The following is a 26,083-nucleotide window of genomic DNA, read 5'->3' as shown; positions in this document are numbered from 1 at the left end:
GGAACATGTGCGTTTGGGAGTCCTACTCTGGATCCTCAAAATCATTTTCAGTCCTTAAACTCTGTAATTTAAAGTTCAGGTACTCTACTAGGGTTTTGTTGTTGTTGTTTTTGCTTGTTTTGTTTTTTCACTCTGGCTCTGACAGGCTTGACAGAACAGAGGATTTTAGCAGAGCAACTAGAGCATCTATCTAAGGTAGAATTATCCGGTAAGAAGTATCCTGCACAACCCAGCTCACTAGCTCTTGAAGTCAACTAGCTCATAACAAATCTTGAGATGGCTAACCAGGCATGTTCACGTGTTCTTATTCTCCTAAATCTACAAAGCCAACATCCACAAGAGATTAGGGTTTAATGCCTATTTTTGGATGGAGATAAGAATAGGAGTGACTAGAATCAACAGCCACAAATAAATGAATATGAGCCTGAGACTAATAACTTCTGCCAGTTACTAACAGTCTCTCTGTCATCTTGTCTAACACTTCATCAAAATCTGAGGGCCGTTTTCAGAATACATTAAAAGAAAATTAGCCTGCAAAGCAGGAGACATGATAGTTAACAACTTTTTTGTTGTAACTTAACAATAAACCTTAATATGACCAAAACATAAAGCTCTTACATATACTATCTATTCACCTCTAACTTTATTTCTTTTTCTTTTTAAACAATCTTTATTTCTATTTCTTTTTAAATAATCCTTAAGTAAGGCTAAAGAGATATTCCACTGGAATAATTTTAAACCCTCTTTGCTTCCTTTGAAAGCACAATATCCTCAAATTTTATACATTGGTTAACAGCTCTTGCTTTCATTTCATAAACGTTGGTATAATGACTGTCCTGACAAGGTTCTCTGCTTCAACGAGCACAATATTTGGAATGATGAAGATGCTATGAGCATGGACCCTTCTCTATAATGTTGAATATAACAGTCCTATTCACTTCTATTCACTTGACAATTGCAGTGGTTTCCAGGAAGTTAAGTAAAGAAGAAATAATTAGTACCTACTGATATCCAGTGCTACACAAGGCAATGTCAGGGCAAAAAGAGTAAATCCAAGACTCAGTCTCTGGCCACACAGGCCTTGCAGTACATACCTAGGCAAACCTCTCATGATTCCAAAGAGTGAGGCAAGCCTAGTAACTGCACTGTGAAGTCTTTTTTATTCCAGGGTTGAACCCCAGTTGTTCCTATTCTTTAGTACTTTCACTCCTCTTCTTTTCCCAAGGCTTCCTTGCCTTCTGACTACCTTCCCTTCTATTAACAACCAATCAAAGCATCACATGGGACAGAAAGAGAGAGAGGGTGCAAATTCCATCCATTCTATTCTCAGCTCAAAGAAGCTCAGCAGGGGAAGCATTTAAATTTACAGACCAAAACAAAATTTAGGACTCACCTTGGAGTTTCACAGAAAGTCAGAGAGAAAAGGCCTTGAAGGGCATTAAGTCCAACCTCTTCTCTTTACAACTGAGGAGGACCAGGAGAAAGTGACTATCTCAGCAGACAGGGTAGTTAAGTTTTAGCACCCACTTAACTTGAAAATTAAACAGCAGTGCACGACTAACAACGTCTTGGTCTACTTTTAAGCTCCACTCTCATATTGTTTTTTTTTACCATTATTAATAACCCCAAGGCACTGACATCCAGGTGATTCTCCTGAAACCAATGGCAGCAACTAAAGCTGCTTATGCTACCTTGAACATACAAAGATGATATTTGGGACCTACCACACGAAGGACGTGCACTCTGAGCTATTTCCCCAGGAGTGGTCATAAATTGTCACCGATTGAGCCACTCACCAGGTCCTTGTGATGGTCACCTCTATGAGAAATTTGGTTAGGGGGTCTGGAGAACAGACTGGGGATAAACAGGAGAGCAAGCCTCGACCCCATGCCTCTATCACCTGTGCTCAGGACAATAAGACAATGCCCAAGGTGCCACCAGACTGCCCACAAGGCAATGACTAGACCTGGAGATTGGCAAAAATTCACCCTTAGGCTTGCTACAGTTATTGGCTTGATATCCCCTTAATCAGAGCCCATAAGAAAAATCCCTTTGGCACATAGGTGTTATTCATCAACAAGGAGGAATGTCTTAATAAACAGTAGTCCAAAAGTACAAATTTAATTCCAACTATTAAGAAACAATATATACTTAGAGGCTGCTAGATAAACTTCTGTATAATAAATGAACCATCTATATCTCTAAGATAATAAATAAAAATTTTAAGCACTCATTCATCATGACCCTACTTTCCTCCCTTCAGAGAACAAAGTAAAAGCAGTTATAATCTGCCTATTATCAGTAAGAAGAAAATATTTTGCCATTACATTGTTTCAAAGAGGGTTTAGCAAGCAGGTCGAACGCCAGACCTCTAAGGAAGAACTTACACAGCAAAGACAGCTCCTTGTGATTCTGCTGGATCAGCAGCAGGACCCTCATTGTACAACATTGTCAAAACAGGCAAATAAAGACCAACATATAGAAATAATACCTCTCAGGGCTCATTTCCAGGACTATGTAAGCCTGCTTTGTTTTAATGCAGCACACAAGAGCAGGGATTTTATTACACATTCCAAAGGGGCTGCTTAGCTAGGGGAAGCAGAGGAGAAGCCCTCTAAGTGTATGCCTGAATACACTGCATATGTCTGACTGACTACAATTCCATCACTCCAAGGTGCCTAGGGCAAAAGGAACTAGGCAAAGAGCTTAAGGATTACTATGCACATAGAATCTCATCATATTGATTTAACAGGGGGAAAAAAATAAATAGCTTCTGCATCCTTTCCTCTGGAGCTGTGAAATTCCTGGCTTTTTAAAGAAAAACAGTAGTTCCTTGAAGAATACAAAATGTTGCCATTTCAAGTGCTCACTATAGTTCAAGGCCACTATAGTTCAAATCTCCCAATACACCATCAGTCAACAAGCACTGAGGGAACCTGTAAGAGATCCCAGGAAAAGCACTCAATCCACTGATCCAACTGTGTCCTGTAGAAACAAAGGTACAACAAGGAGAGATCATATTTAATTCATATTTTCTTGTTCAGAAAACATTCTCACACACATTATTTCATTTATTTCTTAAGCGAGTAGGTGCGAGGAGACACAATGCACAACTGAGGAAACTAAGGCTGAGAATACTTAAGTGACTTGTCCAAGACTATGCAACTAGTTAAAGCATCCAGCTTAGTCTGTAATGAGACGAGGGAGCTAGAAGGTGAAGGCCAATCAAAACTGGAAGCCTGAGGGGCTAAAAGATCTCCTGTTTACAATACCCAAAAAATGGCTGATGCAAAGTTGAAATACAGAGAGGGATCGCAGGAATTGAGATCACCAGTTCAGGTGTTAATTTTTAATAAAAAAGATTCAGGAGACAAGTTACCTGAGGAGAGGACACAGAAAATGTGTTACGAAAGCTTGCTTCTCAAAGCTCAGCTTCCAGGCACCAGGCCTGCCTTAATGATCACTTTCTTCCTTTCTCCCTCACTTCTTCCTTCCAGGCTGAAGGAAGGAGTCCCAAGACTAAGTCTCTGTTTCAGGCCCATGCTAGGTGGAGCAAGAAAGTTCCACTGACCCCTTGGGACTCAGCCTATTTCTAAAGTACTCACTTAAAAGTTGGGGCTCACCTGAGGAAACATCAAAAAAAATGAAGCATGCAGAATAGTGAATTATCTAAAATCCAAAAAGTGAGTAATGGCACAAACAATCTGCAATATTTAGTTAGGAAACACAGAGAGACTTGATTTATTCCATCCATTCAGAAGAATCACTGTGGGGAAGCCACAGGCAAGCTAACTGTGTCTCAATCCAAGAAAATAACTCTTAAAAATGGAAGTCATACTATGGTAAAATTAGCCAACCTAAGGTCCCCACCACTCACCATCCCTGAGGCCCTGAAGCAGAAGCTGGTTGACAAGTCCCTAAGAGTGAAGAAGCAGAAGGTAGAAGCCTGGATAAGGGGCTCTCACAGCAAGAGTTGATAATTCTCAGCCCCTTGTTTGTTCTTTATGAAACACACACAAACAAATATCTACCTACCTGAAGGCATTCATTATAAGTTAAGTCTGGCAGTTATATGGACTACAACCGACATTTAAAGTCTAGAAAGCTAAGATACAAAGTGACGTGGATTAACAAAGCAATTCATAAGCCTTTACAGACTCCAACTAGAAATGAATTACGTTAAGTGCCTTATCTACTCTCTTGAGTTGAGAAAACTGAAACCCTGTAAAGGAAGAATATTGGGTAAATATGAGACTATAATGAAATGATAAAATATTATTAAAATGCAGTCCAGAGGATACAGTAACAAGGGCCCAGGTCTTCAAGTTTGGAGGCTAAATGCTAGTCCCTATCTCTATCACAAAAGGCCTTAAAAGTCATTTTACCTCTACAGGTGTCAGGTTTCTTGTCCATAAAATGAGTAGGCTAGTCAAACAGATCTCTATTATGAGCTTGTCCAATAATAAAATTCTATGATACCACAGAGATAAAATAGAAAATGTTAATTTTACAACAGCAAGATTGGTTTAGTACTTAGCTTGTCCATGAACTATAACCTTTGATTTGCTTTTGAAGCCATTTTCTTCTGCTTTTAGAATCTTCATTTTACACAGACCAGGTACATCATGTACATTGTAAAGCCCATAATTAATGCTCCCAATTTATACACAAGAACCTTTCTTTTCCCAGCATTCAGTATAAGGGATAAAATTATTTGTTTTCTGTAGATTTTCTCCAATCTCAAAACATGTACTTGAGAAGGAAAGCATTCATCAATAAAGTCTCTATTTGCACTGAAAAGTATACAGTAGACCACGGTGTACCTAACTTTAGAAGTATCAATATCTTCCCCAAAATTAAACCAAACTCCCACAAACACATATGGTTTCTGGACTACACTCTAGAAATAGAAAATGAGTGAAATCTTACAGATGACTTGTGAATTGAAAGATTCTGAAGAAAGATATAACTAAAGTCACAGAAGAATTACAAGAACAAAGAAACACATAATTACTGAATATCCCCAGCATCTAGCACAATAATTATCACACAGTAGGCTCTATAAATAATTGCTAAATTAATCACTCAATCACACTCCAACAGAGAAATGATAAAATAACGTTAATTTTTCAAAAGTAAAATTAAAGTGACACTAAAGATGAATCAATTGGAAGAATACAGTTACTAGATCACATCTTAAATTTTGCCAGGAACATTAAGAAACACACAGACACACTGACAGGTAAAACCACTATGGCACTAAAAGAAACTAGCAATGGATAAAATCTAGGTTATATCTTTTACCTTTCATTGAAACAAATAAAAATAATAAAATGCTTAAGAATTCAAACTAGGTCCCAACAGATCAAAAAGCTCTAAAGAATTCAGGTTGATGAAGTACAAGAGAATACAGGGAGGAAGTAAAACATAAAGGTTAAGAGCATGAACTTTAAACTCTAAGACCTGTATTCAAGTCTCAGTTTTATCACTCCCTGGCTAAGTGACCTTAGCAAATTACTTGACTTCTCTAAGCCTCTATTTCCTCAGCTACACAGTAAGATAATTGTACCTGTAACAGGGTGAATTTAGAAAATCACTGAAAGGCATGGGTAGCACAGTGCTGGGCAATTACAAGGTACTTGATAAATGATTCAGGACTTATAATTGGTATTAGGGTATTCCAACTGCAAAGCATAAGCTTGAGTAAAATTTATTAATGGAATATGTTAGAGAAGGAGAAAAGGGTAAGTGGTGTCACAGAGAAAGAAAGAGTACATGTATAAATTTTCATTCCTATATGGGAACCTCACAAAATCTGTTAATATTGTTCTAGAGCAACATGATTTCGTATATCACTTAGATATAATAACTGATGTCCAAATAGAATTTAAATGTTGAATCCTCCTTCACTTTCATCTCACTTAAGCATCACAGCAATATTGTGGTATAGGTGTATCAATAATTTTTTTTATTTTAAAAGTAAAGAAACAGTTCCAAAAAGATGGAAGAGATTTACTTTTCCTATTATTTCTGCTAAGTACAGTAAAAAAAAAATCCTGGGTGTTATACATATAACACAAACCTAAGAAGATTCTTGAAGGTAGAGAGAACAGACAGAACTGCTAGGGACCTTAGCATGCAAGGAACTTAAAGTGATGAGCTGCCTGGGTTTTCTAACACATCAATAGTTACATTAAAGGTACACTGACTAAATATACCAATTAAAATACAGATTGGTTGAATGAATAAAAAGCATGCACTATATGCTATCCACAAACTCACTTCAAATATAATGATAAATATATGTGGAAAGTAAAAATATGAAAAATATTTACAATGAAAACATTAGTCAAAAGAAAACAGGAGTACCTACATTAATAAAATAAGTAGACGTCAGAACATAGAAAATTAGCAGAAACAGAGAGGAACAAAATGATATGTAAGTTAATCAATCAAGCAAATATAGTAATCCCAAATACATTTGTGGCAAAAAATGGAGTTGTAAAGTGTGAAGCAAACACTGATAGAACTGAAAAGAGAAATAGACAAAAGGTAGTTGGAGACTAAAACACCCCTTTATCAACAATTGATAGAGCAACCAGACAGAAAATCAGCAAATGTAAAAGATTTCAACAATGCCATCAACAGGATAGGATCTAACTGACATTTATAGAACAGTTCACTTAACAAAGCATACGCCACATTTTTTTTTAAGTGACCACAGAACAAATAACATAGACCATATCCTGGGACATAACACAAACCTTAACAAATTTAAAAGAACTGAAATCATATAAAGTGTATTATCTGACCACAATGAAAGCAAAGTAGACATAAATAACAGAAAGATAACAGGAAAATCTAAAAAAAACCTTGGGAACTAAAAAACATACTGGTAGATAATATATGGGTCAAACAGGAAGCCTCAATATAACTTAAACAATGACCTGAACTGAATGAAAATAAAATTACAACATACCAAGTATAGGAGACACAAGCAGTACTAAGGGTAAACTTTTAGCAACAAATGATAACATTAGAAAAGAAGGGGCCAGGCAGGGTGGCTCACACCTATAATCTCAGCACTTTGGGAGGCTGAGATGGGTGGATAACCTGAAGTCAGAACTTCAAGACCAGCCTGGCCAACATGGTGAAACCCTGTCTCTACTAAAAATACAAAAATTAGCTGGGCGTGGTGGCAGGCACTTGTAATCCCAGCTACTCAGGAGGCTGAGGCAGGAGAATCGCTTGAGCCCAGGGGGCGGAGGTTGCAGTGAGCAGAGATTAAGCCACTGCACTCCAGCCTAGGTGACAGAGCAAGACTCTGTCTCAAAAAAAAAAAAAAAAAAGAAAAGAAAAGAAAAGAAAACAGGGAAAACAGACACTTTCCAATTTTTATGAAGCTAAATATTACCCTGAAAACACCAGCAAAGACAAAAAAAAATTATAGACTACTACCTCTCATAAACACAAAAGTCCTTAACAAAATATCAGTAAACAAAATTTAGCAATATATAAAAAGAATTATACATCCTGACCAAATGGGATTTATTCCAGGGATGCAAATCTGGTTCAATATTCAAAAACCAACCAATGTAATCCACCACAGTTGATGCAAAAAAGCATTCAATACATATTTATAAAAACCAGGAACAGAAAGGAATTTCCTCAACTTCAAAGAGAACAACTACCAAAAATCCTACAACTAACATTAAATTTAGTAGGGAAAGATCTAATGCTTATTCACTTCAGATTTGGAACAAGACAAGCATGTCCACTCTCACTACCACTATTCAACATAGTACTGAAGCTCCAACCAGCATAATAAGACAATAAAAGGAAAAGGTATATCAGAAAGTAAATAATAAAACTGTCCCTGTTTATAGATGACATGCTCGTATAGATGACATGAGTACAAAAATCCCAAAAAGTCTAAATAAAAACTCCTAGAAGGCAACTCTGCGAAGTTGAAGACCAACATGCAAAAACAAATTGAATTTCAATAAACTAACAATGAACACATGAAAAGCAAAATCAAAATTACAATGTTACATATAATGTCTCAGGAAAATGAAATATTCAGATGCAAATCTAACAAAACATGTATAGGACCTGAATGCTAAAAACTATTAAATGCTGATGGAAGGAAATCAAAGATGATCTAAATAAAAGGAAAGGCACATAGTGTTGATGGATGGGAAAGTTCAACATGGTAAAGATATCAAATCTCCCAAAATTGGTATGCAGATTTAACATACGGGCCAGGTGCAGTGGCTTATGCCTGTAATCCTGGCACTTTGGGAGGCGAAGGTGGGGGTATTGCTTGTGTCCAGGTGTTCAAGACCAGCCTGGACAACACAGCGAGATCTTGTCTCTACAAAACATAAAAATAAAAATATTTATCATAATTCCTATCAAAATCCCTGCAAAATTTTTGTAAATACATTCAAGATTGTTCTAAAAATTTGCATGGAAAGAAACTAGAATACCTGAAACTATTACAAAAAAGAATACAGTAAGAGGAATCACTCTACTTGATTTCAAAACTTACTAAATAGTTATACTGTAATCAATATAGTAAGGGATTGGCGAGGGGACAGACACACAGATCAACGGAAAGAATAAAGAACCTAGAAACAGTCCCACAAAACTATGGCCAACAGATATTTGAAGACGATCCAAAAGCAATTCAATGTTAGAAGAAAGGCCTTTTAAACAGTGTTGAAGCAATTAGATTATTCATAGGCAAAAAATAAACAAGCCTCAACCTAAACCTCATACTTACACAAAAATTAATTCAAAATGGGTCATAGATTTAAATGTAAAACGTAAAGCTTAAGCTTCTGATGAAGACATAGGAGCCAATTTTCAGGACCTATGGGTTTGGTGAAGAGTTTCTTAGACATGACATCAAAAGCATACTCCATAAAATAAAATGCTGATAAATTTGACTTCACCAAAATTAAAAACCTTTGCTCTGCAAAGCACCCTGTTATAATAATGAAAAGCCAAGCTCCAGACTGAGAAAATATTTGCAAACCATACATCTGACAAAATACTCATATCTAGAATATATAAAGAATGTTTCAAAACTTAACAGTAAAAATCAAACAATCCAAAAGACATGAGCAAAAGACATGAACAGACATTTCATCAAAGAGGACATACAAATGGTAAATAAGCACATAAAAATGTCTGCCATCACTAACCATTAGGGAAATGCAAATTAATCACAATGAGATATCATTACACACCTATCAGAACAGCCATATTAGAAAACATCAACAATTCCAAATCCTGGCAAGGATGCTGATTCCCCCATATACTGCTGCTGGGAATGCACAATGGTACACTCACTCTGGAAAAGTCTGACTTTTTCCTTTTTTTTTTGAGACAGAATTTCGCTCTGTCGCCCAGGCTGGAGTGCAATAGCGAGATCCTGGCTTACTGCAACCTCTGGGGTTTTTTTTGTTGTTGTTGTTGTTTTGTTTGTTTGCTTGCTTGCTTTGAGACAGAGTGTTGCCCTGTTGCGCTGGAGTGCACTGGGGCGATCTCGGCTCACAGCAACCTCTGCCTCCCGGGTTCAAGCTATTCTCCTTCCTCAGCCTCCCGAGTAGCTGGGACTACAGGTGCATGCCACTACGCCCAGCTAGTTTATTTCTGTATTTTTAGCAGAGATGGGGTTTCACCATGTTGGCCAGGCTGGTCTCAATCTTCTGACCTCAGATGATCCACCCGCTTCAGCCTCCCAAAGTGCTGGGACTACAGGCGTGAGCCACCACGCCCGGCCAAGTCTGACATTTCTTGAAAACCAAACAAACACTATAAAACCCAGCAATTACAATCCTAAGTCTGTATCCCACAGAAATGAAAATTTATTTCCACACAAAACACCTGTAAATAATTGTTCCCAGCAGCTTTATTTGTAATAGCCCAAACGTAAAAAGAATCAAAATGTTCCTCAATAAGCAAATGATTAAACAAACTCTGATGCATCCACAACATGGAATACTACTAGGTAGTAATAAAGAATAAACATTTGTACAAGCAAGCAACAAGTCTGATGGATAGCATTACAGTGAGTTTTAAAAGTCAACCTCAAAAAGCCATGCACTGTATGATTTAATGTATATATTTTATATTTATTTGATACATATTTTATATTTTCATATTTATGTGATATATATTTTATATTTTATATAAATATAAATGTGTAACAACAGTTACATAATTTTTAAATGAATAAAAATTATAAAGATGGAAGGCAGATTAGTAGTTGCCAGGAGGTAAGACAGTGGAGGGGAGGACAGGAAAGGTCATAGAAGTTGTTATAAAAAGGAGGCAATAGGGAGATCTTTGTGATGATGAAACAGTTCTATGTTTTTACTGTGGTGATGGCTACATAATGTACACATGTGAAAGAATGACACAAAGCTATACACATATATTGTACTAGGTGAAGGTCACCCTGGATCTCTCTATATTATCTTGGCAACCTTCTATAAATCTGCATTTATTTCCAAATTTAAAAGTAACAAAAAATAAAGTAATAGATTTTAAAAATCTACACAATTTGTTGAAGGTCACACCCCACATTTTGTTGTTTTGTTTTGGACAGTCTTGCTCTTTCACCCAGGCTGGGGTGCAGTCGTATGATCATAGCTCACTGCAGCCTCAAACTCCTGAACTCAAGGGATGCTCCTGCCTCAGCTTCCCCAGTAGCTGGGACTACAGGTGCATGCCACCATAACTGGCTAATTTTTTTATTTTTGTAGAATCAGGGTCTTGCAGTGTTGCCAAAGCTGGTCTTGAACACCTGCTGTGGTTTAATTTCTACCAAAAGCACCAACTCTGATGTCTTGTCTTCTGAAGATTATTTAGTCGATTATTTAGTCAATAAAACCAATGGTGTTGAAAAGGTGGTGGCAGGGGCCGGGGGAGTGCACTTCAAATGTAAACATAAAAGTCAAATAAAGTAGACTAACTCAATTGTGCAGACAATTGAATGTCAGTCATGCTGGATGTATAGTTTATCTAATGCTCCTTCCCTAGACAGTCTTAAGAAAAAAAGGGGAAAGTGGGAAATGGGACTTGTATTTCACAGAATCCTTTGACGTGGAAGACAAATGTAATCCAATAAATACTGCTTTAGCGATGCACATGGAGCAGAGACCAATAATGACAGGGTTTACCTAGGGGCACTCTAATTCATATGGCTTTGGTTACAGGTATTCTTCAGGAACCTGAGGTTGCTACTGTACCTCGGAGGGCATGGGCAGGAAGCCACTGTGTGTGCGCACACACACACAAACACACACGCACATACCCTTGTTTAGTCACAAACCCTTAAAAGAGAACAAACATTTAATTCCCTTGTAAAACAGATGAATGCTTTATAATTTACTAGCAGCTGCTGGCAGCAATGTGCTCTGCTCTCATATTCCTATTAAGCAAGCTGTGGCTGATTTATTAAAAGCTTGGATACATCAAAACAAATGACTGAGATATCATTATAGTACTATTTACAACTTCTTAATGGGGTTACAGATGGGGCAATGCAGTACAGGCTGCAATCGTCTTTTCTTCTGTTAGCAGGAGCTCGTATTTTCAGGTAAAAACAAAATCCAATCATGTTAAGGTAGGAGGAAGGTCCCTATTCCTATGAGGGTACGAGGGCTACTTGTGGCTTACAGCAAACGACGGGATCTATGACAAGGCTCTGACAGTCTCTAATGACTTACAGGGCAAAGCACAGATGGCTGTTGTGTATCCTATGCCTCAGTTTCTCTCTCTGTAGAATCAGAACCTCCCACCAACAACTTTTACTCCAAAGCAAATCCAGTGCAAAGGAGGAATGCCCTTAGGGGAAACTAAAGGAAGAATCTGGGAAGGGATCAAAGGAGGATTGCCTAGTACTTGGGTGAGAATAGAGCAAGAGCAAGAGCAGAGCTGTTTTCAGAGGCAATAGATGAAGTGCCAGGTCAGGCCTCTGCAAGTTTAGAGCCCTCCAGCTTCCCTTTCTCTGTCCTCAACCTTCATCTGTGGCTCCCTCCTTACTCTCACGTTCAAGTGTTCGGCTTTCTACTCTTGCCCACCTCACAAAGTATGATCTGAGCAAAGGCTTGATTCTTCTAGTCTTTTATTTTCTAGTATAAAAGTAAGCTCGTAGGTCCTCATTCCAGGGGCACCGGCCTTTTGAACAACAAATCAATCTGAAAAAGGAAAAAAAGTAGGTCAGGGAAGCAGGACATAATGAAGAAGGCCAAGTAGATCCCCAGAGATGTACTGGTGCTGAGGCCCAGAGATGAATCCTGTTTTAAAAGCTATGGTGGAGCAAAGTAGATGTTACACTCTGAACTCACCACACTTAGAGCAGAATGCAAAGTTTTCCCATGACCTACAAGGAATGACCGAACTTGCTGAGGGACAAGAGTCTCAGGTCCACCATTTACCATACGACTTTGTGAACTCCTCAAAGGCAGAACGCTAGGTCTTTTTCCTCTCTGTATCCCCATGCTCAGTGTGACACCTCAGGGACTGAGTCAATCAGGAATTAAAGGATGAATTAATGAATAAAGAAACGCTTATTCTACGGCTTTAGTACTCTGTAACTTGTGATCTGTACATCATATGTTCTATTAAGCCAGAATGAAAGACAGGACAAGTAATATTTAAAGCAACTATGCATGTACTGGGGGGTAGCAGAAAGGGGAAAAATTAAGGAAAGTAAGACAAATTTTAAAAATGCCTTAAGGTGCATTTCAAGGTTAAGAGCTAGGGCTCTGCTACTGGATTGCCTAGATTCTAGTCCTGCCTCTACCACTTGCTACTATATAACTTTGCTCAAATGACTTAGCTTGCTCTATATTGTTTTCTCATCTATAAAATGGGAATTATTAACACCTAGATTAGAAAACTGATGTGGGGGCTGGGTATGGTAGCCCATGCCTGTAATCCCAGCACTTTGGAGGCCGAGGCAGGAGGATCACTTGAGGCCAGGAGTTTGAGACCAGCCTGGCCAATATAGTGAAACCCTGTCTCTCTGGATTAAGAAAATGTGGCACATATACACCATGGAATACTATGCAGCCATCAAAAAGGATGAGTTTGCGTCCTTTGTAGGGACATGGATGCAGCTGGAAACCATCATTCTTAGCAAACTATCACAAGAAGAGAAAACCAAACACCGCATGTTCTCACTCATAGGTGGGAACTGAACAATGAGATCACTTGGACTCGGGAAGGGGAACATCACACACTGGGGCCTATCATGGGGAGGGGGGAGGAGGGAGGGATTGCATTGGGGAGTTATACATGATATAAACGTCATGCACATGTACCCTAGAACTTAAAGTATAATAAAAAATAAAAAATAAATAAAAATAAAAAAAAAATAAAAAAAGAAACCCTGTCTCTACTAAAAACCCAAAAAGTAGCCAGATACGGTGGCGCACACCTGTAATCCCAACTACGCAGAAGGCTGAGGCATGAGAATTACTTGAAACCAAGAGGTGGAGGTTGTAGTGAGCCAAGATTGTGCCACTGTACTCCAGCCTGGGTGACAGAGGGAGACTCTGTCTCCAAAAAAGGGGGAAGAAAGCTGCTGTGGGGATTAAATGAAACAATACCTGTAAAGCACTTAGTGTAACTCCTGACACACAGGGAGTATTCAAAAGATGTTAGTATTTATTATCAATATCGTATTGAGGATTCTGGGCCCAATACCAGCCATATATTAAAGAAAGAGGGCGTGAACTAAAGGAAGCACATGATAAGAGAAGTCCAGTGGCTCAAGTCTCTGCAAAGTCACCTTCCAAATATTGTTCTTAGAAATTCTGGATGACTGCAAACCCAACAAAAGCCACAAAGTAATGAGATTGCAAAAAAGGCTCATGTGCTCTTGGCTTGCATTAAGAGAGTCAGAGAGTCCAGAATAATCATAAAGTAGTCAACTATGTTTTTTTTCTATACACTCTCAGACTACAACTGTCAGTGGTAAACTTTGTGAATATCACTATGCCTGGAAGCAAAATGCATGCAGAATATATTAACAAAAGGCACAGACCAAAAAAAAAAAAAAAAAATCCCAAATAAACTTGAAAGAAATCATAAAACTTGAGAGTGAGAAAGGAGGGAAGTGGTCATTTAGTCTGAATCCTCATCCTGTCATAAAGCAACAGGGGAACAGTGAAGCTCCTCACCAGGAACCTCTTAAAAGCAGGAAATGTGTATCATTATTGCTACCTCAAGTGGCTGCCCAGAACCAAAATGTTTAGTCAGTGTCATAACAGAATCGCAGCCCCAGGCACCTGCGTCCCAGGAGTTGTGCTGACTACATCAGCACTGCCTTTGATTGGATTGGTAAAAAACAGAGAAGAGGAAGGAGTACAGAAGAAAGCATCTGGGATGTCCGGACAAACTCGTCTCACCTCCAGCTTGCTCTAGGGTCAACAGAGGGTCACCCTATGCGGTGGTAGTTCAACAGCACAGCTTCGGAGAACTGGACCCTCCCTTCGTTTGCAAACACCCCCCTCCCTGCTATGATTTCTGCAGGAATAGGCCAAAATTACCAACTTTCCTTTTCCTGATTTATTTCTGATTCATGTAATCGTAGTCACTTACAAACCAAGGATGCACTAAAGCCTAGGGAAGACATTCATTTTATGCACTTTACTTCACACAAGAGCATCACTGTGGCAGACAATACCCATTTCCCTTCTTAGTTAACAAAAATAGAGCCCCAAGTTTATGAGAGAGGCAATGAGACCAGCCTCAGAAAATCAAGCACGAGTGATCTACACCAATCAAGGTCTTCTTGATTCTCTTTACCAGTTTGAGGGCGGGGATAATGGTGTGGTAATGTGACCCACGTCTGGTCAATGAGATATAAAGGCAAGTCTTCTGTAGGCTTTGAGGAAAAATCATCTTCTCTGACAAAAAGGAAGAAAAAGGTACCAGGAAGATTCTTTTGCTCCTGGCATCCCATCTTCTTGTTTTAAATGCCATGAAGAAATTATTGTGAAACAATCGCAGCCATCTTATAACCACGAGGTCAGAAGCCTGAAGGTGAATTCTAATACACTTTGAATAGCAGAGGGAAATGAAAGATGTACACAGCCTCTGCATAAACCCTGGACTTCCTATTCCCAACTTCTTGCCACCACACTTTGATAGGTTTCCCATTACTCATCACTGAAAGCATCCTATTTATGTCCATCTCCACAATCCTATTATGTCCATTTCACAGGACCAGAAAAATGAATTTTTAGAAATTTAAATAATTTTATAGGACTGAGAGAAGCCATACTGTGCATAGAACACGTTGTTAGGTAGTAAGTAACACAATTCAGTGTCAAATGGAAGGGGAGTAGAGGGATTCAGATTCCCAAATGCCAGGACTAAGATCTACCGATAAGACTAAAGGAATTCAAACATTCCACCATGCTCTAAGAAACAACAGATCTAGAGAGCTGAGGTCCCAGGGGTGCAGATTGTGTTCTTGAAAAACCCTGAGTGTTTCACTTAGTCAAATATTATGCCTCTGCTTTTTAAATATTTCCATTTAAATGTAGATTTTGACCTTCTCTCCAATGAAATATTAATATGAGTATAAAATATATATTACTCATATCCGAAAGAGGGTCTCTTTCCAGTGTCTGTCATGTTTCCTCTCTGGTGTCTTGGAATGACTTCTGAAAACCATGACAGTTTTATCTGCTGCACCCATCTCTGCCAAATGTCTCACTGAATGACTGAAAGCTAGAAGACCACATCTTTCTCAGGCACATTTTGGATTTGTTTGCATGTGTCTCTTTAATTTATTTCATTCAGTTATCAGTAAGATTGGTTTCCTTATAGCAATAACCATTTAAGTACTGGGTGGGCAAAAATGAAAACTGTCTCCAGCAATGTAATACAAAAGAAAGGCTTATTCCATTTAAAAATCTCCTTTCCTAAATAAGTAGCCTACACTAAGATTAACTGGGGTTTCTATTTCTTTCTAATAATTGTATCCCATTAAGTATAATAGATTTTTTTTTTTAATCACACATTGCTGTACTGATTCAGCTTTATTATCTTCAGTATTCAATCAGCCAAATGATGAAGAGGCGAATAAGCAGAATAACAAGGATTGGCTGATATGTGAATTTTTCTTATTTATTTCTATCACAGTCTTAGTAACTCTCACATGATACAAAGATACTATTTATCAGGCCACTTGCAAAGCAGAACTGTCCCCAGCATTGAGTGCTCAAGTAAAAAGAAGACCGTATTCAAGAGCTGAAATATCTAGTTTCACATCTTACCTTCTTAGTTGTGGACCTTCATGCAAATTCCTTCACCTCTCTGAATCTCAGTTTTCTCATCTCTAAAATGGACACAGCATGTTTACTTCACAGTTGTGCTGCAAAGACTAATTCATTACCATTTGAGCTAGGGCCATCAAAAGGTTACCTCACTGGTAAAGAAAACATCTCAGAAACTAGCCTCTGAGGAAATCTAAAATATTCACATTCCCCCTGGTACTCTACAACCAGGTCAGCCATCAACCACCACAGATTACTGCTTTGTCTGTATCATCCCCATTCATTCCTTTATTCGTCACTTAACATTTTCACTCATTCAACAGAAATTTATATTGCACATCTGCTATTTTCCAGGCATTATATCAAGTATTCAGTGTTGAACAATGCAGACACGTTTCCTTTCCTCATAGAGTTTACAATCTTCTCTAACAGACTTCCTAAATTTTGACCTCTTGTATATACCTGTTGTTGAAAACCTCTGCCCTAAGAACAAGCCCCTATTCCCTCCCCAGTTCTCACTACTCTCCATTCCAACATGAATGCCGCTCCACTAGTCCTGGGACCTATGGAACCCATTTTATTTGGTTTGCCCCTTTACAATTTCATGTAACACTTCTTTAATTCATCCACGAGATATTTACTGACCACCTCTTTCAGGTCCATCGGAAGAGTTGAAGTCTACCTGACTTCGACTGCTATTCTGAATACCTCTCTTTCAGGTCTGGATCCTATCCTTGAATCACAACTTCGTCTTACTTCCAGAGAGCTCAGAGTCACCTGTCACTGAGTGTAACAAGGGTACTAACTGCAGCCCTTTGCCCAGACTGCCTGGATACCATCCTGCCCCCACCTGGCACATACTCCATTATCAGCTTATAACACAGCAATACTACACTCAAGCCCCCAACATCTCTGAGTAAACTCTAGCCATTATGCCTAGTTATCAGTGAGGTTTTACACCTCTTGGAAGTCCTGAGCCGAGACAGGCAACCAGCAGAGAGCCAGCCATTAGGGATTCGCTGCCATTCATCTATTTATGGTGATGCTACCACTGTGCCCTTGAGTCAAAGCACCTGAATCAAGTCCAGTTGCTGAGATCACAGGACCAGAAGCTCAAACACTTAACTTTAGGCTCTCTGACTAAAAGAATAGTCTCAGTGAAAATACATCTAACACACCCAAATAGGTAAAATAAGAAACACTCACTGGTGTCACTGATGGTTTAGGGCTGGAGAGTTTGAACAGAGTAAACTACTTTTGAAACTCTTCCTTTGAAATTTCTACCAGCATCACAGGACACAAAGAGGGGCAAAGAATATCCCACTACTTCCCTGTCACACACTTCTGTGATCAAAATTCAGTGGTCCATTTTAATCACTTACTTCATAACATCAGAATAAGCTACAGGAGACTTCAGATGTTTCTCAAAAACAAATCATCTTAAGGCTCTGAGAGAATTCTTAAAGAGTATGTTATGAACAGTACCAGCGTCAACACATAGTGTCCTAAGGTCTGTGCTTTGAAGAGACTCACACTAATTAGGACAAGTTTATCTGGTCACATGTTCCCTATAAAATCAAATTTTCTTATATTAGCATTTCATCCACTTCTTTGTCTTTTTTTAAAAATCCATTGTATCTACCAAACCATAATATTAAGATGCCAACATATTTCTAGATAAGATATTCTTAAACACCATTCAGGTTTCCTGATAAAAAATTCTAGATAAGGCATTCTCAAACAGAAATGCATGCCTGAGCTAGAAATCTCAGAAATTACATATAAACTTTTCCTGAATTCACAGCTTTCTCTATGCTGAATATAAATATAAAACAAACACCCATATGCCAACTATTTAGATTCAAAATTGTTAATACTTTGCCAAAATCACGTTATCTATACACTCATCTCTCTCAAGGAACCATGCGAAAGTGAATTGCAGATATGATACTTTCATGAAAGAATAAGCATCTCCTAAGAATAAAGACAGTTTCCTAACACAACCAAAATACTATTATGACACCTAAGACATTAAGATCCTAATGTTATCTGATAGCCAGTCCATATTCAAATTTCTACAACTGCGTCAAACATCTTTTACAGAAGTTACAATTTTTAAGCCAGATCCCATCAAGATTTGTACACTGAATTTGACTGTTTTGTTCCCTTAGCCTCTTATAATCCAGAATAATACCCACCAGCAATGTGTTTCATGACACTGCCTTTTTGAAAAGATCAGACAGACCGGTTTTCTTGAGAATGGCCCACATTTTGGGTCTGTTTCTTCCTGGTGTGGATTAATTTGTTTTTCTAACCCTTATATTTTCTGTAAACCTGGTGTTATAGTTTGGATATTTGTCCCTGCCCAAACCTGATGTTGAATTGTAATCCCCAATGCTGGAGGTGGGAGGTGTTTGGATCATGACAGTGGATCCTTCGTGGCTGTCTTTGTGATAGTGAGTTCCTGAAATATCCGGTCATTTAAAAGTATGTGGCACTCCCCCACACTCTCCCTTGCTTCCTCCTGCTTTCGTCATGTGATGTGCCAACCCCTCTCCTCCTTCTAGAAGCTGAGCAGATGCCAGCACCATGCTTCCTGCAAAGCCTGCAGAACCATGAGCCAATTAAACTTCTTTTCCTTATAAATTACTCAGTGTCAGTCATTTCTCTATAGCCATGCAAGAACAGCCTAATACACCTGGTTAGATTCAGGTTAAACATTTTTGGCAAAAATTGTTGGTGATGCTGTGTACTTGGTCACATCAGGAAGCCGCTACTGACAGGCTATCCTACCACTGTGATGCTAACTTGGACCACTTTGTTAAGGTGGTGACCACCATTGTAAGGTTATACTTTCCCTTTTGCTGGTAATTTGCGGGTTATTCTCTAATAAGATTATTCTGTTCCCCAACATGCTTTCAACTAGTTTTGCATTGATGGCACTTGCCTGATCAAATTTTCACTGCAGGATGCAAATGCTGATATTCTGTATCATTCTATATTGTATTTGGTAGCATCCATTTGTAAAGCAGAGCTTTCTCTTACCAACCATGAAAGAACTACAGTTTCTCAGTAAAGACAGGGTGTTTGTTTCATTTAATTTACAATTTATAGAATGAAAAGTTGACATCACAGTCACCTCCAATGATGCCCAGTCTCTCTCTCTCTCTCTCCCCCCCCACCCCATCTCTCATCACTATGAGTTCAATAATTTTTATTTGTTCAATGTTTTACACTCAGCTGCAGTAACTCTCTTGAATGCACAAACTGTCTGAAATCTAACCAGTGGAAGCCTCTTCAAGCTGTGGAGTCCAGTGTTCTTATCCCACCCACACATATATTACACTGAAGAGAGCTCAACAAAACCACAGTTATTTGCCTAATCTACGCATCCTTTGGACTTTACAGTGCTTCTCCTAGTGGAACACTTAACAAGTATGTGTTTTTATAAAGTACTTCCTCTACAGATATCAGACATTTTAAATTAGTACTAAACAAATGAAACAGCTATTAATAAGCTCAAGGCTTGACGAGAATCTTAATTGTGTTTCAGAGCTTGATCTGAACAAAAGCAATAGGCACTAACAAAACATATAATTTAACTCTGAGAAACGCTTTTTGGAATATAAAGAGATTTCTTTATGTTTCCTCAACAATTCTCCTTTAAAACAGACCTACTCACTGACACACAATCAAAGTATAATATGGGAATCAACTAAAAGCTAAAACAATTGGGAATATTTCAGATAGAGGGGAAAAAAAGTTAGTGAAGTAAAGGTTTTCAAAGACGCTGCCCACCCCCATCAGAGTTTCTGACTCACTGGGTCTAGAGTAAAACCAGCAAATTTGCCTTTCTAACAAGTTCGCAGCTGATGCTGAAGCTGTTGGTCCAGGGACCACACTCTGAAAACCACGGGTCTACAATGATTCCTGTTGCTTATCTGCCTCTTTGTCTTTCCCCGTCTCCCCGTCCTCCACCTCCACCAAGCTCCTGGACCTCTTATACTTTACTCTCCTGCCATATTTCCTTTACCTACAAAACACAACAACAACAACAACAAATGCAGGTGGCTAGCAGACCATTTGTAAGCCAGTGAGGAATAGAACTTCAGATGTTGATGTGATTATTTTGCCTTAACACCTGCTTTTCCTGAATACTCCCACTCCTACTACTCTACTGTCCTTACAAAGAACAAAGTGTTTAATCGGGGATGGGGGGAGATGCCCCAAAACTAGGTCTTGGGTTGTCTTGTAACTCTCTAAAAGAATATAAGCTTCAGATTAATGTCTTGTTTATAAATCTACAATCCCAACTAGACAAGCTTCCATCCCTTTATTCCATTACTTGGAGAGATAAAATAAGGTCCTATTATTGAACAAACTTGGAGATTAAGTCATAGTCAGCCTATTTGATCTAAGCATCTATGCCTGTAATCTGGAATAATAAAAAGTGATTCAAAAAATTCCACTGACATTTACTGAGGTACTGCTTTGCTCCAGAAATGGGACTGAACTCTGCAGACACATAAAGAAGACTAGATCACAAACTAGTGAGAAAAGAGCCAAAATCAGGTAATTACAACCTAAGTGCTGCCCAGAATGATGACCCTGAAGCACTGTAAAATGTCCAAGCAAAAAGAAAGTCAGTGAAAGTCAGCAATTCACTGTCCTCTGGGCATGCAGATGTTAATGCCAACTCCGGCCCAGAGACTGTCAGCAGGCAAAGGGATTCATACACTCAGGAAGGTCTTTTTCTAACACACACCCAATTCTGATTAACAACAGAAATCCTGCAAATCTACCATAATGCAGCTACAGAAGCTTCAGAGTTTGCCCCCAGTGGGTACGGAGAATGACCAGATCTGACCAAAAATATCTGTTGCCTGTTAGGATTTTAATTGTGACCCAAAAGGCAACAATCTGGAGCTCACATCCCTAACTACAGCCAGGGTTTAAAATTATATCCCTACTGTGAGGCTTGTTGTAGGGGCTAAAAATTAAAATATACAAAATAAAATTATGCTCCATGTAGCTTTCTCAGAAGCCACAGCAAGGGCTGATTAAAGGGAATGCATGGTCAATGCCTGGCCTATCCCACTTAAACCACAGCAGCTAAGTTTCCACTTTTTTATTTGGTTTTGCTATCTAGTAACATCTCCACTTAAAGAAGAGTTCCACTGCTAAAAGAATCTTTAAATAACAAATATAGTTCAGCCAACAAAAGACTGGGATTTGGGTCCTGGACTATTCCTGCCCAGCTTGTAACCCTGGACAAGCTACAGTGTAGTAATATACAGATAGCAAAAGTTTTGATGGATCCAGATAGCCTGGGTACAAACCCCAGCTCTATCCCTGCCAGTTACATGGTTTGGACAAATGAATGAAACTCTCTGTGCCTCAGTTTCCTCACTTATAAAACAGGGATAATAATACTGTCTATCTGACAGAGTCATTGTGAAGATCAAATAAGTTAACACAACAATCACTCTGAACAGTGTCTGGCTTAACCACTGTTAGAGATTCTTCTATCATCATCATCATCAATCCCTGTAGGCCTGATTCTTTATCTGTAAAATAAACATATTATCTCTAAGTCATCTCATATTCAGAGCCCAAAATTCTTCCAACTTCATGCGAACTTCAAATATTGACCACTCAGTTTTGTCAAATGCACAAAATGCCAAAGCTTGATCAGAATGTAGGGGCACATATATAACCCCTCCAGTTGTCAGATACCAGCTCCCATGTCAGTATTTATCCATACCAATCTACAATCCCAACTAGACCAGCTTGTAGGAGACCAGCTACAATCCCAACTAGAAAATGAGCCTTGTGAAACAAAACAATCCATGCCATCAAGAGAGAAAAGGAAAAGAGAACATCTAGTCCAGAGCCCTAGCTGCAGGCAGAGGCTCCTGCTCAACAGAGATCCACATCATAAATAGCCTAAGAGAAGCTACACATCCCAGGAAGGCTGGTTTGCAAGTCTGCATTTTATGCCAGATTTAACCAGTCAAAGTTAAATGGAAAACGTGTATTATTAACAAAAGGCTCAGTGTCACTTTATTCCTTATGCTAAAGCATAATCGATGATACCAGAGAGAGTTAAGAGCTTTTAAAATACACCATGTGGTCCCTTAACAAACTTGACACCTCTTGATGAACACTTCTCTGCTGGTGTCCCTGGCAAATAAGCAAGAACACACAGCAAATTGCTACGTGTGAATAGCAAGCCCCCATTTTCCTCGCTGACACAAATGGCTCAGGAGTGACTCATGGCAAGACCAGGAGGCAAGGAGAGGAGGGGCAGACAATTGCAGACTCCTCTCAGTGGGGCACTTAGGGGGATAATGAAGCAGGAAGCAGCTGGAATCATCTTGGGCCTCTTGAGTAGCATAAAGAGAACAAGGTAACCAGGAGAGAGACATCTAGATTCAAAGCCGAACCCCACCAAGTTCTAGCTGGGTAACCTTGGGCAAATTAACCTCTCTGAGCATCTTCAAAATAGAGAAACTACTACTGTCTCAAAAGGATTGTTGTAAGAAACAAAGGACGAGGGACATGGATAACCATCATTATTGATTTCTTCCCAATTACCAGGACTGCCTATCTATCTATGTGCATGTGTTTCATAGAATCCTCATAATAATCTCTATAAAGTTGGATTATTATTACCCTCATTTTCAAATAAGAAACTGAGGCAAAGACTTGCCCTTTAGTCCTTTTAGCCATCATTGCAGGCCAGGAGTTAACCCTGATTTGTTGCTATCTCATGAAGCCTTTCTTAACTATCCCAAGCACAATCAAGGTCTCTTATAGGTAATCAATTCTATATATTCCCTCTAATGAGCAGTTACCATACTGCACACATTCACAAGAGCAATATACCTATCATTTACTGTTTACTAATTATGGGTTCTCTTGTCTGTTTCTCCCACTAGAGTGAGCTCAAAGTACAAACTATGGCTATCATCCTAAAGTTTCCAACTTCACACACACTATAGCGGTCAATACCTCTTTTGAGCAATAAGTAAATGCTAGTATCATTGTTAGAGTGAAAATCTGTTAATTTTTTAGGCGTGCAAATATTTGGACTGAGACAGAGTTTAAGTGTACAGACAGTGAATGCAGTTTTCCCAAACACCCATGGCAAAACTCTCTGTCATTGTCCCTGAGGGGTTTAGTCTGGTGACTTTACTCCTCAATGGGTATAAACTGGAGTGATTTAATCATATAAGAATCCACCTTGCCAAAACAGATTAAATTGCAGGCTTTCAAATGGGGATGCAAAAGAGGAGAGAAAAAAAATCACCACACAAGGATTTACCAAAGATTAACTTCACAATGACTGTCCCTAAGTCCACTTTAAATAATTCAACTTACATGAATTCTTCAGAATACAGTATCCTTACTACAAAAAGATAAAACTATTCTATATTTAGTTTTATGTACAGGTACCATATTATGTTAATTTGGTCACAGCTGATTGCTTCAGAGGTGTGGCCAGTCATCTCTCCAAACACACAAGGCAGAGGGCAATTGCTATTTGACAAAGACATCACATGTGTCACGTAGCCATAAAAGGATAACATGGTGTATGCCTTCTCAGCTAATGTGAGTAGAAATCTGTTTATAATAAAGCTGAAGAAAATGTTAGTTTTGTCTAAAATACTCAAGTCCAAAAAGAAGGGCAAAGGGTGGATGTATGAAAATGTACAATCCTTTGAACCCAAATCTGTAACTTTGACGTTTCTTACACACATAATTTTGTAAGGCTTTCCGATGGTCAACTGAAGAAACAGACAAATGGTAGCTTCTGCTGAGTCCTTCCATCAGCCATGTCAATAAATCACGGCCAGGAGGCAATTCGTTCTAGGACAATGGGCTGCTGCTGCTCAAATGTGTCCATGCTCTGATACTGTCAAACCTCTTCACCCTCTTCCCAATAATCAGACTGACATCTGTGCACCTAAATTGATAAACATCTTCCTCACCTCTGGGGTATTGTATATAGCATTGAACACTTTAAATGTCCTACATGATTCCAGGAAACGAATGTCTCCAACCACTTACTTCCTAAGAAAACCAGCAATCTATACTGAAACTCTTTAATGACATGCGCCTTTCACCCTAAATCAGTCTTTAGGCTTTCCCAAAGTCACTGAAATTATTCTTCCTCTATGGCAATCTCTAGAAATCTTGCTCTTGTCACATGCCTGGGTTAACAGGCAGTAAAGGGAAGGTCTGCAATATCTATTATGGTTTGGGGGTCTCTTGACACAAATCTTCAACACTGAATCAAAAGACCTATTTCAAAAGATGGCATTTACCTCCATAGCATTTTTCCCTCACCTAAAATTCCCTCTAAGCTCCCACTAACAGTGATGGGATTCATCTTGTCTAATGGCCTCTCCCTAGAGTACTGTGTTAAGAAAAATCAGAAGATCAGAGTTCTAAGATCTATTTACGATATTTTCTACAAAAAAAGAAAACTGTCACAGACATGCCATGGATTTTGCCATCTCTGTATCTTATGTCCTGGGTTAAGGATATTATTTTAATTCTTTCCTTGTTTCAGAAAACCATTAATGAGCTCTAAGGCATTGTCACTCTTTGTGTCTTGATCTCCAGCAATACACCACGTTGTCCCTTAACAAACATAGAAATTAGTGAGATTCTAGAAATTAGTGAAGTTAAAAATGAGCATAAAAGAGACCGTACAAGGTCCACTTTGGATAAATACCCAGGATGTTTTGCTAATTCTCAAAATATACAAGATTCCTGACTCTTCCAAAAGTGAAAAGCTGAGAGAACACAGATAGATGAAAAACCAAGTAAGCAGACAGGCGGCAGATGCATGGAGTACAGGAGGAAAGGCATGAATGGAAATGAAAAAAGGAAAAGTGTGAACAAAGTTTGTAAGATGAGAACAAGAAAAGAAGACACAAGAAAAGCAAAAGGTAAACTGGCTTTTCTTTATTTGGTTACAGCATTTGGCTGCTTCAGACCCAAGCTCAAAAGGAAATGTTACAGGATTCTCAGGTTCTGCCACTTCCTGGCTCCTTTTAGGAGCCCCAGCAGTCTTGCTAAGTGCCTAGCATCATCATAGAGCATTCTAAAGTAGTTCCTATTTGAAGTCTGCGTCAAGGCTTGTTTTGAGTTTTAAACCTTGCATTCTAGTTGCTACACATAAGGCTGGGATTATTTGTAGTGGTGGCAGAGAAACACACAGAGAAGGTAACACATCAGAGCAGGTAGTTTACCAGACTAAAGTCATAAAGCAGCAATTCCTCCTGTGTATTATTTCACAGAGCCAGAATAAAGTGACTGAACAACATTAATTCTGTTTAGCAACGAGGGAGCCAGCTCTTTCCTAAACCTGCCTCCAGCACTAAGGGTAGCTCAGGAGCTCTGGAAACACTGCCTGCCTGTTCCTTTATTCAGGTGAAGAAGGAAGAGTGAGGAACACCATCTAAAACAGAAGCTCAACCTGGAATATAGAAGAGATGACTGGCTAGGCTCCAAAGGAAACAATTTTGTTGTAAAATAATTTGAACTCTAAGAATAGAGGCCTTTCATTGCATGCACTTGGGTAACAGTCTGTTGGACTATTTTCCTAAGCCCACAATGACCTACAAGGAGATGACGCTAGCCAGCCTGTAAAGAAGAGTGACAGAGAGGTGCAGGGGAGTTTAACAGTGGAAAGGGGAAAGAGCAGCAGGTTAAAGCAAGTGTAAAGGACTCACCAGAGCCCTGCTGCTCCCCTATCTTTCCAA

The 26,083-nt window shown here is 38.9% G+C and overlaps 1 protein-coding gene and 1 long non-coding RNA gene across 10 annotated transcripts in view; one reads left to right on the top strand and one right to left on the bottom strand.

Annotated features, from left to right (window-relative positions):
• AUTS2 (activator of transcription and developmental regulator AUTS2) overlaps positions 1–26,083 on the bottom strand; it is a 1,231,856-nt gene that overhangs the window by 950,794 nt on the left and 254,979 nt on the right. The gene's annotated exons all lie outside the window — the stretch shown is intronic.
• LOC117072862 overlaps positions 1–26,083 on the top strand; it is an 87,073-nt gene that overhangs the window by 882 nt on the left and 60,108 nt on the right. The window lies entirely within an intron of this gene.

The sequence above is a fragment of the Trachypithecus francoisi genome, unplaced genomic scaffold, assembly GCF_009764315.1.
Source record: "Trachypithecus francoisi isolate TF-2019V2 unplaced genomic scaffold, Tfra_2.0 Lachesis_group4, whole genome shotgun sequence".
NCBI classification, from domain to species: domain Eukaryota; kingdom Metazoa; phylum Chordata; class Mammalia; order Primates; family Cercopithecidae; genus Trachypithecus; species Trachypithecus francoisi.
Note: the sequence above shows the minus strand (reverse complement) of the source record. Positions and strands in the feature narration are given on the sequence as shown.